Source organism: Brassica napus, unplaced genomic scaffold (genome assembly GCF_020379485.1).
Source record: "Brassica napus cultivar Da-Ae unplaced genomic scaffold, Da-Ae ScsIHWf_1069;HRSCAF=1516, whole genome shotgun sequence".
In the NCBI taxonomy this organism is placed as follows: Eukaryota; Viridiplantae; Streptophyta; class Magnoliopsida; order Brassicales; family Brassicaceae; genus Brassica; species Brassica napus.
Window position 1 is genome coordinate 1 of NW_026014495.1, and position 16,469 is coordinate 16,469.

At 29.6% G+C, this 16,469-nt stretch overlaps 1 long non-coding RNA gene across 13 annotated transcripts; it reads right to left on the bottom strand.

The window, feature by feature from the left end:
- Positions 1 to 1,267: 1,267 nt before the first annotated feature.
- Positions 1,268 to 14,685, bottom strand: LOC125595453. 13 transcript variants are annotated; one of them, XR_007330275.1, is made up of 19 exons: positions 14,566 to 14,685; positions 14,205 to 14,262; positions 14,100 to 14,134; positions 13,912 to 14,017; positions 13,795 to 13,821; positions 13,587 to 13,716; positions 13,440 to 13,485; positions 13,267 to 13,354; positions 13,021 to 13,177; positions 11,617 to 12,932; positions 11,446 to 11,553; positions 11,020 to 11,083; positions 9,796 to 10,853; positions 9,060 to 9,303; positions 8,363 to 8,972; positions 8,214 to 8,271; positions 8,001 to 8,137; positions 7,117 to 7,894; positions 6,781 to 7,044 (listed from the first exon to the last, which is right to left on the bottom strand). It is a non-coding gene; the product is annotated as an uncharacterized LOC125595453 (long non-coding RNA). The 13 variants fall into 13 exon arrangements; XR_007330272.1 differs by having other exon boundaries at positions 9,796 to 10,905; XR_007330268.1 differs by adding an exon at positions 1,268 to 1,675 and having other exon boundaries at positions 6,922 to 6,971; positions 9,796 to 11,083; positions 11,446 to 12,932; positions 14,566 to 14,684.
- Positions 14,686 to 16,469: the final 1,784 nt, after the last annotated feature.

The following is a 16,469-nucleotide window of genomic DNA, read 5'->3' on the forward strand; positions in this document are numbered from 1 at the left end:
TATTCCTCTCTTTTATCAATCATTTCATGCATCTTTAAACCCAAATTAAATAGGGAAAAAAATAACAAATCATTTCAATCATCATTATCAACATATAAATCTTTCCAAGCCCTTTCCAACTCTATATATTTCTCCCTTTTCAATTTTCTTATGATATTCTCTTTCTCAATAAACCTATGGTTTTCGGGTAAATTTTGATTTTATAATGCTGAATTTTTTGTAGCATAACTTTGTTGCAGAAGAATATCTAACTATATCACTAACTGCAACTTAATTAGAAAATGTAAAATTGAACAGTTACGTTTTGTTTTTAAAAGTGTAATGAGATTTTAATTATTTTTAGTTCGATCATCCCGGTCAATAAGATCTCTCTTTTCTTCTTCAGTCTTTTTTTATGCTTGACTGTAGTAAAAAATCCATTCAAACTTATGACTTGCGTCTTCAAATGTTTTTACATGATTCAGGGTTAAAGGTTGAAGATGGGTCTTAAGTATACTCCTATTTCAAAACTCAATTCTTCAAAAAAAAAAGATCAGTATGTCGTAATCTATTACATACAAATTATTCGACTGTTTTACAAATCTGTTTATGAGTATTATATACAAAGTGACAATTTTATGCAGGTTTTTTTTTTATCTTTGAAGTTCCAAGTTGTGTTGACGACGACGGAGAAGAGAAGAGGAAAGTGAAAAGATCCTAAAATGTAAGTTCAAACAAAATATCCTAAATGCATATTCTTTTAAAAAATTAGTTTGCCATTTATCTTTCTACTGCATTGATATACTAATTTTTTCAATAATATTTTAATGGTTTTCATAATTTATTGTTGGTTCACTGTTTATTATATCTAAAATTAGATTGATATTTAAAAGAAGACTTATATATAAAAAATAGAAATAAAATTGAATGAATGAAATGTCAATTTTTAAACTATATTTAAATGCTTTATAAAAATTGTTATCTCTATTCGAAAAATTACAATAGGTGTTTTAACCCTTATAAGTTCTAACTGTTGTTTGGATGCAACACTTCTAATTATAGGTGTCCATTTTATCCAGCTCTAGAATGTGACCAGAATAATGTTTAGCTTTGATCAAATAAAATGTTAGAATTTATAAACAAGATTATTTAAATGCAAGCAAAAACTGATCCGTGCTTAGCACAGGGTGATAATACTAGTTTTATAATAATTAGTCAAGTATATAATTTAAAATACTAGTATGATCATCCCAGTCAATTTTTGCTTGCAAATTATTTTTCATATATAAATTGTAACGTTTTTAGTTTTTAATGAAAAGGGATCCATGATTATAGTCACATATATGGATAGCACAGGAAAATTCCGTATTTTCTCTATTCAATCATTAACAAATCCCGGTCAATTTTAGTTCGATCATCCCGGTCAAATTCATTTGATTCATCATCTTCATTTCATATGTATCCGGTGGCTCAAGACAAGTAGTACTGATAAGTGGTCGATTGAAAGTGGGGAAGAAAATTCTTGGTACGCAAGCAAGAGTGGATGGTGATCTCATTTGCTCGGATCTCAACATCGGTGGCTTGGTACGGCTCATATGATAACGGTGTGGATCTCCAATGGATTGTGAAGATTCCAGCGTTGAGTGATGATGAAGAGCGGCAGCTCCGACGTCGCTTTCTCCTCCACATCTCGGTTCTGCTACAAAACACCAACAAGAGTAAAGGGACTCTATCACTCTATGGACAACAAATACAATGAATCCGGTGGTGATTGGTTTGCAAGAGGCAGTGGTGGTAACGATTGGAGACGAACGCAACGTCCTTTCCGCACACATGAACGGAGAGGAAGATTTGAAGAAAGAACCAAGAACAATGCAAAGACTGAAGGAGGGGAAGAAGAGAAGATAAGAAAAAAGAGGTGGTGGTGAGAAGCATCAGTGATTGCCACATAAAGAAGATGGGGGCTTGGCTTTGGGTAGAATGAGATAGATATACCTATATATTTTATACACAGGTTAGGTTAAAGTGAATAAAAGAATTGAGTTTTGATTTGATAAAAAAAATTAATTAGACAAACCAAACCGGTTTTAGTAAACCGAGTTATTACAATTTATTACTAAATTGATGATATTGAAGACCATATAACATGACACTATTAGGGATCATAAGTAACATTCAAACATGCAGAAGACCACACATCCACAATCTACAATTCCATCGGGTGAAGAAGCCACAAATAATCACCCGATGTTGAGATTATTTGATGAGTTGGTGAGCTCAAACCGAGCTGAGACTTCCTCAAGAATGATTCCTTTGAAACTCAAGAAGAGGTGGTCATACTAGCTCTGGTTCTAACTGCTAAGAAGAGCCGGTCGGTCATACTAGCTCTGGTTTAATTCTGATGCAGATGGTCAGTCTCATTCTTAAAAGTTTTTTTTTTGAAACTGATTTCATTCTCAAAGTTGGTAGCCAAGTTCATCAAAATGAAAGAGCAACTACATCAGCAAATAAAGAATGCACAAACATTTACGTGAAGAATTTGATCAAAAATATAACATAATATATTCTACATAAAATATTTTTCAAAAACCAATACTAATATTGGTGATGGAGAATATTTACTGCAATCATTTTACAAAATATATTTTTTAACAAAGGCTAATTATTTAATTTACTACAATGTTTAATTTTAAATTTGGTGAACCAGAAAAGCATAAGAAAAGAAATGAAATGGACTTCAATCCTTAAACTTAAACTTAAACTTAATTTTAAAAATAAATAAATGATAAAGTATTTTTCAAAAACCAATACTAATATTGGTGATGGAGAATATTTACTGCAATCATTTTACAAAATATATTTTTTAACAAAGGTTAATTATTTAATTTACTACAATGTTGAATTTTAAATTTGGTGAACCAGAAAAGCATAAGAAAAGAAATGAAATGGACTTCAATCCTTAAACTTAAACTTAAACTTAATTTTAAAAATAAATAAATGATAAAGTATAAATATAAAAGTGATCTACAAAATAAATTAGCGTATATCATTTAGTAAAAATGATAGAATACGAAATCGAAATAAGAATCAAATACATAAGTCTGGTTATAAGTCGGCTATCAAATCTCTATAATATTATTTGAGAAGTCAGTTTCCTATGTGTCACTCTCACGTTAACTCTCACGATGGTTGATTACACAGATACCCTTAATGAATTAATCTACTTTTAAAATACTATTTTTTTTAGTTTTCTTTTAAAAATTTCCAAAAAATTTACACATATAATAAAAAAGGAAATTTATTATAAAGTTAAAAAAAAAGAGAATTGAAAAAACGAAAATATATGTAAATATAATATGATTTCATAAAAAAAAGGAAAGTTCACAAAATAGTAATATTACATTAAAAAATATTTTTAAATAACATAAAATATAATTTTGAAATAATAAAATACTTTCTTTATATTTATATTTTCTTAGATGAAAATTATAAATTTCTATATAATGTGATTTCATTAAAAACAATTTACACCGATAATCTTGATATTAGAAAAAAAAATATTATTTCTTTTAAAACATAATTTTAAACAATACAAAAAAAAATCAAATTAATAAAAATATTTTTATATATCTATATATTTTCTTAGATGATTACATAAAATAATTAAGTAACATAAACTGATATATGTTTAATTGTCTAAAGATAGTTTATAATTAGTAATATTCAAATGTTTTTTTTTTCATATATTTAGTTGACTATAATATCTTTCAATTACAGAAAAAAAAATATTGATAATATATATTTTGCTTATATAATATTATTTTTAAATACAATCACAATTTTTTTTATTGCTTATTTTTAAGAGATATTAAAAAAAAACTAAAAATAATTTTCAAAATAAACATCGTTTGATCAAATAGTTACAAAATAGTTTAATGAGGTAGATATATTATATTTTATCATTATTAAATTTATTTTTTCTTAATATTAAATTTGCTTTTAAATTTCTTTTTTTTATGTTTGTAACTTAATAGAACCATAATCAAAATACCAAAGCAAATCAGAATTCTCATTTTTAAGATTATTTAAAATAAATTTTAGTCTCCATTCAATAAATCAAAGGCATAAAGTTATTTAAAATTTATAAAATATTTTAATTATTGTAAATATTGATATGTGCTCATGAGCTTTCAAAATGTATCAGCTACTTACGCATGTAACTTCGTATTGATCATCGTTTTATTTTTGAATATTTTTTTTACAAACATCAACATATAATTTGACAATTATTATGAAAATACATGCACATTTAACTTAATTATAATAAAAATAATTATACTTTATTTTGAATTTGAAAGAATATATGTAACTCAATATACTTACAACGTGAGTGATTCGACTAATCCAACTTATATCTAAAATCATAGATTTAACTACGATAAGAATATATAATTTTATAAGAATAGTAATTTATTTTATAAATATAAATCATAGGACAACTCAAAGCATATTAAAATGAAAATAAAATATTATTCAACTGTTACAATTTAGTTCTTTTGTAAAATTTATATATATGCATGAGACTTCAAAATATTATCTTTTCGTTATATTAATTTATATAATTTGGAATCAGACACTTCAGTTTACTTTTTTTTATTTCATTCTAAGCATAATATATCTTAAGTTATACATAATCTTCATAAAATATATTCACATATCTAAGACAACAACCACCTAAATGCAAATAAGAAATTAACCAAAATTTTAATATATGGAATAAAAATATTACAGTTGAATTCATAGATGCAATCCAATTTACCCAAATGATAACTAAATCGACTAAAAACAACAAAATCGATTAGATATAACATTAAAATATCATATGTATAATTAAAGTAACATAATATTATTAATATAAATGATGCATATAAATTATAAATTAATTAAAATTAAAAGTAAGTAGCAATCAATTTTTATAATATATTTACTTTAAAAATATTTATATTCGTGCATGAGTCCCCTAGTACACATATTAAGTCTGGTTATAACTCGGCTATCAAATACACATATTAAGAAAATAATTAAGTTTTCTATATTACTTTATTAGAATTCCACATTATTTGGATCAATAAATAAGGTAAAGATAAGGATTGAACTTATTTTTAATATATAAAATGTAAAACAGAAGGAGAATAACTAAAGTATTTTAGATCACAAACTGAAAACTAAAACCCTAAAAAATTAATAGAAAGACAGTAAAATTTAACACCACAAAGAGAAAAGGTGCAAAAATATTAACTTGGAAGCTAATTTGCTAAAGATTAATATCAAATAAATAATTATCATACAATAACCAAAATATAGAAAAAATACAATACATGTCTAGATTATAAATTTTTAGATACAAAAATTATATTAATAAATGAAATGGAGAAATACCCTTAGATAGCCCTAAAATGTTTTTGTCACTAATATAGCCCTTAAGAATCAAAATAATCAAAATGTTTCATTAAAGAGATAAATATACACTTATACATACAAGGTTAACTATTCTAGATATTAAGGTTGAAAGTTAAGGGGTGGAGTTTAAAATTTTGAAAATTAAAAAATAAATATTAAAAATATTTTTTTATAAATAGTTTTAAAAATCATTTTTGAATTTCAAAAATAAAATTTGAAAAAAAAATAAAAAGTTCAAATTTGAAAATATATAATTCAAAATTATAGAGTTTTTTTTATATATATATTAGGGGTAGAAGTGTCTTTGGCTATTTAATAAAATTTATTTTGGTAATTTTTCTCAGCAAAGATAACAAGGAATTTAGATAGAACTAGTGTTTGCCCTGTGCTGCACACAGGAAATATTCTTTTCTTACTAAAATAAAGGTTTAGTTATATATAGACATACTTTTCATGTGTAAAACTTAGTTGAAAATAAACACACTAAATATCTACACATTTATCATTTATTAACAGTAAACACAAAAATTAAAATATTAGTTTAAAGGTTTCTTAATTATTTTGTTTGTGTTTTGAACATTTTATATATGTGCTTTTCCAGTAATTCATCCATCATGTAATTAATCTAGTGATTCATTGAGATTTTAAAATAAAAATTTGTGCTAATTTTGAATTAGGGTTTTAAATGGAGGGAGTAGGGTACACTCATACCCAGTTTTCGATTTAGAATTTCTTGTTTTTTTTTTCTTTTTTTTTCTAGACATCAGATTATGAGTTTCTTTGTTATTTGTTGTCAAATTTATGAAATATAGGATAAGAGTAAGAGAAGAAAAGATCGTGGATGAATAAAAAATAGTGGGTAGTTATATTTTTTTCCTTTTTCTAATCATTATTTTGCTTTTAAGAACTATTTTGTTTTAATTATTTTTTTAAAAAATTAATCAAATCTCTTTTAAATAATAACATATACACCAAAATATAAAATATAGTTAAACTTTATCTCATCCACTAACTTTATTCAATGATTTCATACATAATAAAATTACTTATTTTAACATAATATAAATTTGGATGTAATGAATCTAGTTACAATTTTATTGACTGTTTTTATTTTATTTATAGCCTTAAATAACATTTTTTGACATTTCTTGGTTAATTACCTTTTTTAAAAAAAAGCACACACAAAATCAAAATAAACCTACATTAGTTCTTTCGATAGTTTGTTGAATTTTCAAGATTTTTCAAAATAAACCTAATTGTTAATATTATAAAAATAATAATCTAAAAGGAAATTTTTTTTTTTGAAATAACACATGATTTTGACTAACCAACATTCACCACTTAAATTGTCAAAATTAATTTTCAGCATCAAAGATCAAGGTATGGCTCCATTGTCAAAAATATGTTAAATGGCCTTAATTTTTTAAGGACTATAAAGTAAATAATTATTTTACTTTCTAGTTGTCAAACTTTTTGCATCACCTTTGTAATCCAGCGTCTTCAACCTTCTCAAAGTTTACTGTAGAGCAGATCTGTCCAAAAAATTTTCTTATCCTTCATATATGGTTTTATTGAATCAGTTTTTATTTCTTATACCAAACTGCACTGCAGTAAGCAAAAATAATTTGTAAACTAAACAATTTTTTTTTGTAACTGAAATTTTTGGTATTTTGTTACCTGCAAATTCTAGAAGCCTGCAACAAAATTAATCTCTCTCTGTCGTGATTTAAACTCAACCGCCAACCAACTGTTGCTTTGAGAAAGGTTCAAAGACGAATGTTTTCCACTGTCTGATCTGAAAAATGTGATGATCATGAACTTTTAAGTAGTAATCCAGGTGATGAATAAAAAAATTGAATTGGTATAGACATAAGAAAGTAGATATGAAAAAGCAGGTCGAGAACTTGAGATCAAAATTGAAAATTTAGAAGAGATGAAAGGATCTTCGATTTTGCATGTTTGATAACAGAGAGAATAGAAAAGTCAGAAAAAATAAATAGAAAATAAATTTGTTGATAAGAATTTATATAGGGGAAGAAAACAGTTTTTAATCGTGATCAATTTACTTTGAACGTGAATGCAATATTATGATAGAAATTATAAATGAATTGCTGAAAATTAGGGATCCGAATGTTGATTTTTTAGTTGATTATTTTTTATTATTTGTAAAGCATTTTCTACTTGTCAAAATTTGATTTGTCAAGTGATTTATGTATTAAACTTTAATACATAAGGGATATAGCAAAACCATATCGAGTCAGTCTTTAGTTTAATCATATCATCATATCACCAGAGAGACATAACACAGTCAGGAAAACAATAAAATTATCTTTAAGTACATAGTCACAAAGACTCTCTTTATTAAACAAAACGATTCCAACTCTCTTAATGTCACGAGCCAAGAACCTGGCCACCTATAAAGTCACGATCATATCTGTACCGGGGAGATTGGTTCCTTGGTGAAAAAGAAAAAAAAAAATTGTCAGGAAAAGAAGGAGAGATAGTTTTAACTTTTAAGCAATTCTAGAAAAAAACAGAGTGGATAAAATAATATATGTTACCTTGTTGACCGGCCTTGCACGTTTTATCTTCTTCATATCTCCGGCTTTCAACAAACCACGCGTTATCTCAAAGCTAAACACCGACAGTTCAAAGTAACCCATACCGTCGAGCTCTTTAGTCTTTACCAATCATTCTCCTGCAATGAGCACCAAACCCCAACAACAATGAATAAGACGGACACAGAAAAAACCTTTTTAAAAAAAATTTCTCACCAAATCTTGGATAACTTGTATATATTAGAGCCTTTGTTTTACAGATCTGCGTGTAGTTCTGTAGAAGAACAAATAAGTCAGGTGAGAACCAAAATCAAAAACGAACGAAACCAAACCCTAAGCTAGAGAAATATCTGAGATTAGATTACCTAAAGTATGTGGACATCTCTCTCGTCGGGCTTCCGTTTCCCAATTAGAGCATGATTAACCCACAAAACCATTAGAGTCTCTTAATGAATATTTTAGTAATTAAACGTAACTAAGAACTCTAGTTAAAAGATACAATGATTTTTCACTCTGATGCTAGTTTCTTATTTAGGGTAGAAACAAAAAACAGACAAGAAAGCAAATTAGAAACAAGGAAGTTGCAGAAACAATCTCAAATGAAGTTACTGCAGCTGAGAATTGCAGGAAAGAGTATCCTAACATTTTACCATAGGTGAATGATTAATCGTCTCTACATCCTAGCTCCATAAAACTAATTGAATCTACTGGGATTACTTCTTATTATAACTATGCTATGATGGAACTACTAATCTAGATGATGATTCTAAACTCTAATGAGAAAGACCAGTGCTCTCTGTAAACAAGATAAGTACGAGAGCAAACATAATAACTCAAGATACCTTTATCGATACAATCTACACAAAAGAACTCTCTTCCACAACTCAAACAGCTAACCAAATCCTCACATCCTCTGGTTCCACACCAATGGCACCTCTTTTTGGCCTTAACCAATTTTCCATTGAAAGGAACCACCTTTACAGAAAATCACACAAAAGCAAAATTAAGAAACTAAATGTGTATACAGAAAAGTGTAAAGCTTTAAGTTTTTTTTTCAATTACCTGCATTTTCCAAAAAGGTATAGGTTCAATATTCTTAGACCTGAATCTTCTCTTAGTCAAAGAAACAGGTTCTTCACCTACTCTAACATCACAAGGAGAAGGAGATGACACATTGCTTGTAGTCGGAGAAGGTGGAGAAATAGCCAAATTAAATCCCTACCCTTTAAAGCCATTGGCCATTCCTGAGCTTGTATTGGTGTTGGCTCAGTAAATCCCAGCTAAGCAATTGCGTTGAAAATGTTATCTATCAAACAGATAATCAAAGAGATAAGTCCACAAAATTAAACCACTAAACCAGGAACAAAATAATCATAACTAGAGAATTTTAGGTGAACAAAGCAGCATACTTGCACTCACTAGAGGGAAATAGCATCGAGAATCTTATCTATCAAACAAATAATAAAAGAGATAAGTCTACAAAACACAACCACTAAACCCACAAGACATGAACTGAGAAAAAGTGTTAAACAAAGAAGTCTATATGTTTGATAAAACAAAGCTACCAGCTCGGATAATCCATGAAAAGATACAACCTTTACACAAAACCCTAGCTTAATAGTGATAAAACATGCAATCTATGAAACTATGAGATCCGAAACAAGAGAAAATTTTCCCAGATTAGAAAATCAACGATCCAATCAAAATTCTCCAGAAAATAAAAAAATCAATTGAAGTCAGGATTTGAGGATATATAAACAAAAAGATCTCACAAAGAATATACAAAATCGGTACTGACCAGTTTGGCGTTGATATTCTTGTTTCCAGTGGTGCCCATGTTTGTTAATCTGAAGCTCGGGAAATCGAAAGAGGGAGAAGATAGAGCTCACAAGAGACGTCGCTTATGTTCCCTAATTAAGAGCCGTAACTTATGTTTATTGCCATTTTTTTAATTCTTATTAAACGAAGATGGTCTTAGTTTCGTTTTCACGATCCCCTTTCACTTTCGCACAATGCCCTAAGTTAAAGCCCATTAACTTAAAATAAATGAAAAAAAATAATATTTGAAAAATAAGGATTTTAGACCATCTCCATTGGTTAGAAACCCATTTAGGTTCTAATGAATAAATTAGTCTTTGATTGTATGATTTGACAAGTTTAGAACACTTTTTAGTCTAATTAATTTTCGGATGGTCCATTGGAAGAACCTTGGTGAGGTTCTTAAAATTTTTTTTCTTTTTAAATTTGAAAGATTGGATATCATAACATTAAAGAAAAGCATACATAAAAATTAAAATAAAAATGACATAAAAACATATTAAAAATACAACTACAAATCGTAAACGAGAAGAAATGTGAAGAGATCAAAAGCTTGGAAATCAACCAAGAACCAAGAAAGATGAGAAGAGAAACAATTTCATCTTGCGACTTCCCACGAACTAAAGAACATGAGTTTCAAAACTCTAAATCATTGGACTGGAGCCGGAAAAACTCAGCCAAAAACCTGTGATTAGAAACTATCAGCTGAACCGTTACACCAAAAACCAAGATAGAACACTCCTACTAAGCAGAACTCCCTTAACACGACACACAACAGCTTAAACTGTCACACAAGGAACTGACCACAACGAAGACATCACCGCCTCTGTCCACCACGGACTGAAACAAAGCGAGAGCAACAACGGAGTGCTTCACATCTCCAAACACCAGCAAAAAGAAAGAATACCGCCGATATAGAACACTAACACATGAGAGAGCCTTTCTCGAAGTCTCCAGAAAACATCAGAGACGGGATGGTCGTCACCTCGAGGAGGAGCAAGAATCTCATAACCACGAGTGACGCCAACAGCCACACATCTGCCCGGATAAACCACCATATGACCGGAGACAATACATCAACTGCTGACGACTAGACAATACTTAACCAAAGGTTTGATGAACACGTTCAAGTGTGATCACACGAGAGACAATACATCAACAGCCACACGTCTAGTCATTAAACAACAAAGTAAAAGAAGCATACCTGACTCTTCAACATCCATTGAATCAACATGGCAATAATCTTCAACAATCTCTTTCACCTTTGTCTATGCAAAAATTCCATAACAAAAATTAGCATTGACTTTTCTCTTTGTTTCTTTTGTTCTTGGTTCAACAAACAACTTTCCATTAATCTAAATCCGAATACAACTCAGCATATTGTTTAACCAAGAATTGTCACCATAGAATAAAGCTTTAAATAAGATAAAGTTAACAGCTTTATCTTGCTTTCGAGTTATTGATTAAAAACTGTTTTTCTTTTTGGTTGTCGTACAGAACACAGAAAACGACATAAGAAGGAAACTCTGGTAAGAAACAAGTGTGGCTTGGGTCGTCGCGCCATAAACAATTATTCTACAGAGATTCAGTGAAGAAACAAATCTAAAAGAGTTTTCAAACTCGCAGTTACCTCAAGCTGAAGAGCATAATCTTGGGCCAAAGCCTCGAAACCGCAAGGAATCGATTCTCCAGATTCGTCTATGCAATTACGGTGACGTACTCGAGCTCTTTCACGCGGCTGAGAATGGCGAAAAAAATCAAGGAATGAACAAGAAGAGAAAGAGAGAGGAGAGATAAAAACCTGTGAATCTCTTGAAGATCGAAGGATTCGTCATGTGGATGAACTTCCATGGCAAGAAGATCAAAAGACTTCGACAATATCGAAGAAATAGAGAACCGACTGAAGAAAGAAACACAAAAAAAATTTCCCTTCGTGTGAAACCAACAAGCCAATACCATATTGCCACGTATGGGGTTATTACCACTTCTACAACCTCCACATTTGGGACCGGTTCTCTCTCTTTATTTCATTTCTCATTTATTTTTTTCTCTTTTTTCATTTAGAACCCTTCACTATATACTCCGATGGACTTGCTCTTAGATAGATGAAAAAAAGATGGCTAACTAAGTCAAAAGTGATAGCTACTACCTAGGTCACGAGTAGGACCGGTCTTGGGCAAAGCCTAACGAAACATTGATTTTAAGTCCCCAAAATTTTTGGAAAAAATTACACAAAAAAAACCTCTAAAAAATTTTTTAGGCCCCTAAATTTGCCAAAAAATATTTTAGCTGAAATCTTTAATAAGTCGCTTATAGAGGGCCCTGGGGATAAAATATTTTAACTCCTTGTTGAACAAGAAATAATGTCAGAAAAGAAGAAGAGAGAGAGGTGGAGAATTCGGACATCTCTCGCCTTGTTTAGTGGAGATGATCATTCTTTTAAGATGAGAAGAAAATTGATTCTTTCTTTCTGTGTTTACTGTTTATTTTCATTTTGAATGGTTGTTTTGATCTTTTGCAAAGAAATATAATCGTAGTTGTTAATCAATTGAAAGCTATACAGTAAGATGGATTTAGATTGTATTTTTTTAATATGAAAACTTGGAATCTAGCACAACAAGCAAACCATACCAAGACTTGAAACTATAGAGCATTTCCATTGTGGAGATCTCATCAGTTATATTAACAATATATAAAATAAAAATAATCAAAAATAGAAAAGAAGATAAGAAAGAGTTCTCAAATGAAAACTTGGGAAAACATTTTAATTCAGTAATTACAGTAAGTTAAAATCTTATAATTTATGATCTAGAACTTCAATACAAAAAATTTACCATTGGAAGAAATGCGCTTGGACTTTTTGAAGTACCTTCTAATATATCTTTATGGTATTACGGCGAAAATTCAATGGAGATATGGTATTGTCATTTTCATCCTTTGCTCATGGGTTTTATATAGAATCTAGCAAAACCATAAGTCTTTAGTTTAAACATATCACCATAGAGACATAACACAAAGTGCCAGAACGAACCATAAAACTATATCCAATCTCTTAGTGTTGTCACGAGCGAAGAGAACCTGCCACCACCATCATATCTGTCCCGGGGAGATTGGCTCCTTTGTGAACAAGAAAAAGAAATAGTCAGGGAAAGAAGGAGAGATACAGTTTTACAATTCAGAAAAAAACAGAGCGGATAAACCTTACGTTGACCGACGGCCTTGGACGTTTTGTCTTCCCCATCTCTTCGTCACGTTTTATCTTCTTCATCGACACAACTTTCATGATAGCACCCGATATCTCAAAGCTAAACACGAACAGCTCGGAGTAGCTCATACCGTCAAGCTCTTTACCAAGCATTCTCCTGCAATGAGCACTTTCCAACAATGAAAAAGACAGAAGCAGGAACAAAAAAAAAAAAAAAAAAAAAAATTAAAGAAAATTCTCACATACTGGTTGAAAAGACGTAGTCTCTCTTTCTCCATCTCCAGAGAGTCGATAGTCTCTCTTTCTCCATCTCCAGAGAGTCGATGTCCAACTTCTGCAAGAACAAGACAAAACGCAATTAATGTGAGGCGAGGGACAGAGGGACATTGAGGTGAGAATATGGGGGCATATAAACTCACCAATCTTTCAGGGTCATCGCTACGCCAAGGTTGGGTTTCTGGAGGGCTGAATCCAGAAGAAGCAATATGTATAAGAAGAGGTGAACATGCATGGGGGCATCATAAACAAAACTAGCCTCTTCTTTTTTTTTTTTTTTTATCATTTACCTGAGGCGGAATTCTCTAGCCTTGTTCCTCAAAGCTACTCTTCTCCCCGCTAGAAGGGATTGGTAGGCCAAATCTTCTTCTCTATTCTTTGAGTCCAGTCCGGTCCCCCCATAAGATCGTACTCAAAAAGCTGAAATGGAGGGTGTCAAAATCGATATATTACACACAAAAAGGGTTAAAACTTTGAACTCAAGATGATTATCTTTACCTGCTTGGTTGTTATTTCCTCGTGTGCCTGAAACAAAAGGAAGGAAGGAAGGGTTATTATTAAACAAGAGTAGTCAAACCAAGATGAATTGGAGAAAACAAAAAAAACCCCAACAACATTGTCTAGTTGTTCGTCCACAATGCGGAAGCCCTCATCCAACATACTTCCAAGTGAAGCCAGCTCGGTGAAGCTCATATCGTCGAGACCGACACCATTCAGTTTCCTGAAATAATAATAATAAATGTTTCTATAAGCTTCAAGAAAGAAGCGGAAAAAAAAATGAGGGAAAGAAGTAGGAGTCGTACTCGTTTGAAATCTGTAACAACTTGATCTCCTCTTGCTGCAAGAATGACACAGGAAATACTGTAAGAATAATAATTTAAAATGAACATCATCGAGTCAGGTGTTACCAATTTTTGGATGTCTTGTAGACACTGGAGCCTTCGTTGTTCCGAGCCGCGTGTAGTTCTGTACATGAACAAATGAGTCAGGTGAGAACAAAAATCAACAACAACAAAACCAAACCCTAAGCTAGTCAGATTCTAGGATCCAGACCCTAAGTTAGTCAGACAACTAATTGAAATTCAATAGCTCTACCTGACAATCAAATCAACAACAACAACGAAATCAAAACCAAACGTAACTAGACATCTCTCGCGTCTTGCCATTCGCACATGCCAATCGCACGCGTTACGAGCGTAATTTTGAATTTTGAACCAAATCAACAACAACGAAACCAAACCCAAGCTAGAGAAACATCTGATATATTACCTAGGCATCTTGCTCTCTTGCCTCGCGCTTGTTTTGTCTTCACGATCCCCTTTCAGCCTTTCACTTTCAGGTAATGCCCTAACCCTCTCAAACGGTTCGAGTCAAACCCTATATTTATTTTGCTCCACTTCTCCGTCAAGAAACGGAAAAAAAGAAAAGAAAAGCCCATTACGGGAAAGTTACAGATGAAAGCCCAATAATTGGAGGATTTGGACATCTCTCTCGCCTTGTTTGTCTTGGGCTTCCTTTTCCCAATTAATAGAGCCAGGGTTATTGGAAGATGAATTTGTATAGACTTTATAATTTTAACGGTTGATAGATTTAAAAAAATCATGTAGATTATGAAAATTTATATCATTAACTTATGAAATTTGATCATAACCTTTTTAGATTGGCATAGATTTTCATGAATTTGCATTACTTCTTTTCTATCATTCTTTTTGAAAAGTAAATATATAATATTTTTTTATAAATAATATAGCATGATTATTTATTTTTTCTTTCCAATTAAAAATAATAATAGTGATACATACAAAATTGAGCAATTCTCTTAAATAGTTTCTTTTAAGTTTTTGTTACAAAAAGAGCAAAAATGACCAAAAGAAGTTTCATTAAAAACAAAAGATTATTTACCCTTTGATTTATAGATATATAAATGATAAAATAATAAAAAAAATTAAAAAATCGAATAATATGCTTAAAATTCGAACTTTTTATAATTTTAAAATAATTTATTCGATTTTTCAAAAAAATTGTCAAATTTTCCTTTTAAAATTTTATTTTAATTTTTTAATATATATAAATATAATTATTTATTCAAAAGTGATAAAACAATATAAAAATAATTATATATATATATATTCAAAAATGTAAAAGTATATAAAATGTAACAAATTATAGTTTTGGACATATAATTTAGATTTAAAGTGCAATATATATTTGGTAAGTATAACTATTTTGTTTTCTATTTTTTTATCACATGGATTTTGAATATCATATGGATACATATGATATTTTGAAAGTTGAGTCTTATGAGTAAAATGGATAAAATTCATCACCCAATAAGACCAGATTTAGTTAGAATTATAAATCAATGATAACTATACTTTTTGAATAACAAATTGAATGAATTTTGAAAATTCTTAAACCAATAATAATGGATTATATTAAAACTTTTGAAATCCAAGAACCAATAACAATAGAATCTCAAAATTTTCAAAGTCATGAGACAAAAATTCTTTTGAATGGTTGTTTTGATCTTTTGCAAATATAATAGTAGTTGCAAATCAATTGAAAGCTACAGTAACATGGATTTAGATAGTTTTTTTTCATATGAAAACTTAGAATCTAGCAAACCATAGCAAGACTTGCATCTAGAGCATTTCCATTATGGAGATCTCATCTTTTATTTTATCAATATATAAAATAAAATAAATCAGAAAGAAACTAAGAAAGAGTTCTCAAATGAAAACATTTTAATTCAACAATTACATTAAACTAAAATCTTATATTTTATTATCTAGAATCTCATTTTTAGAAATTTACCATTGGAAGAAAATGCTCTTAAAACTTCTTGAAGCTTTGTTACTAACAACGGCCCCATGACAAAGCTAAATATAGATTCACATCACAATGTGGATTATGATTGAAACATGGTCTTTGTATTGGAAGGCAATACAAATGTATAGTTGTATTGATACCTTAGGCAGCACAGCAACATGACCTCATTTATGGGGACTCACTATATACAATAAAATTCTATAAATTAAAAATGTTTGGATTATAATATTCTATTTATTAATACAGTTATTGATTAATGTAGATTTCTATATTTTAAAATAAACTTATGTAAAATAAAAATAATAGTTTCTTTTATGGTTTATATATTTAATTAAATTTTATGA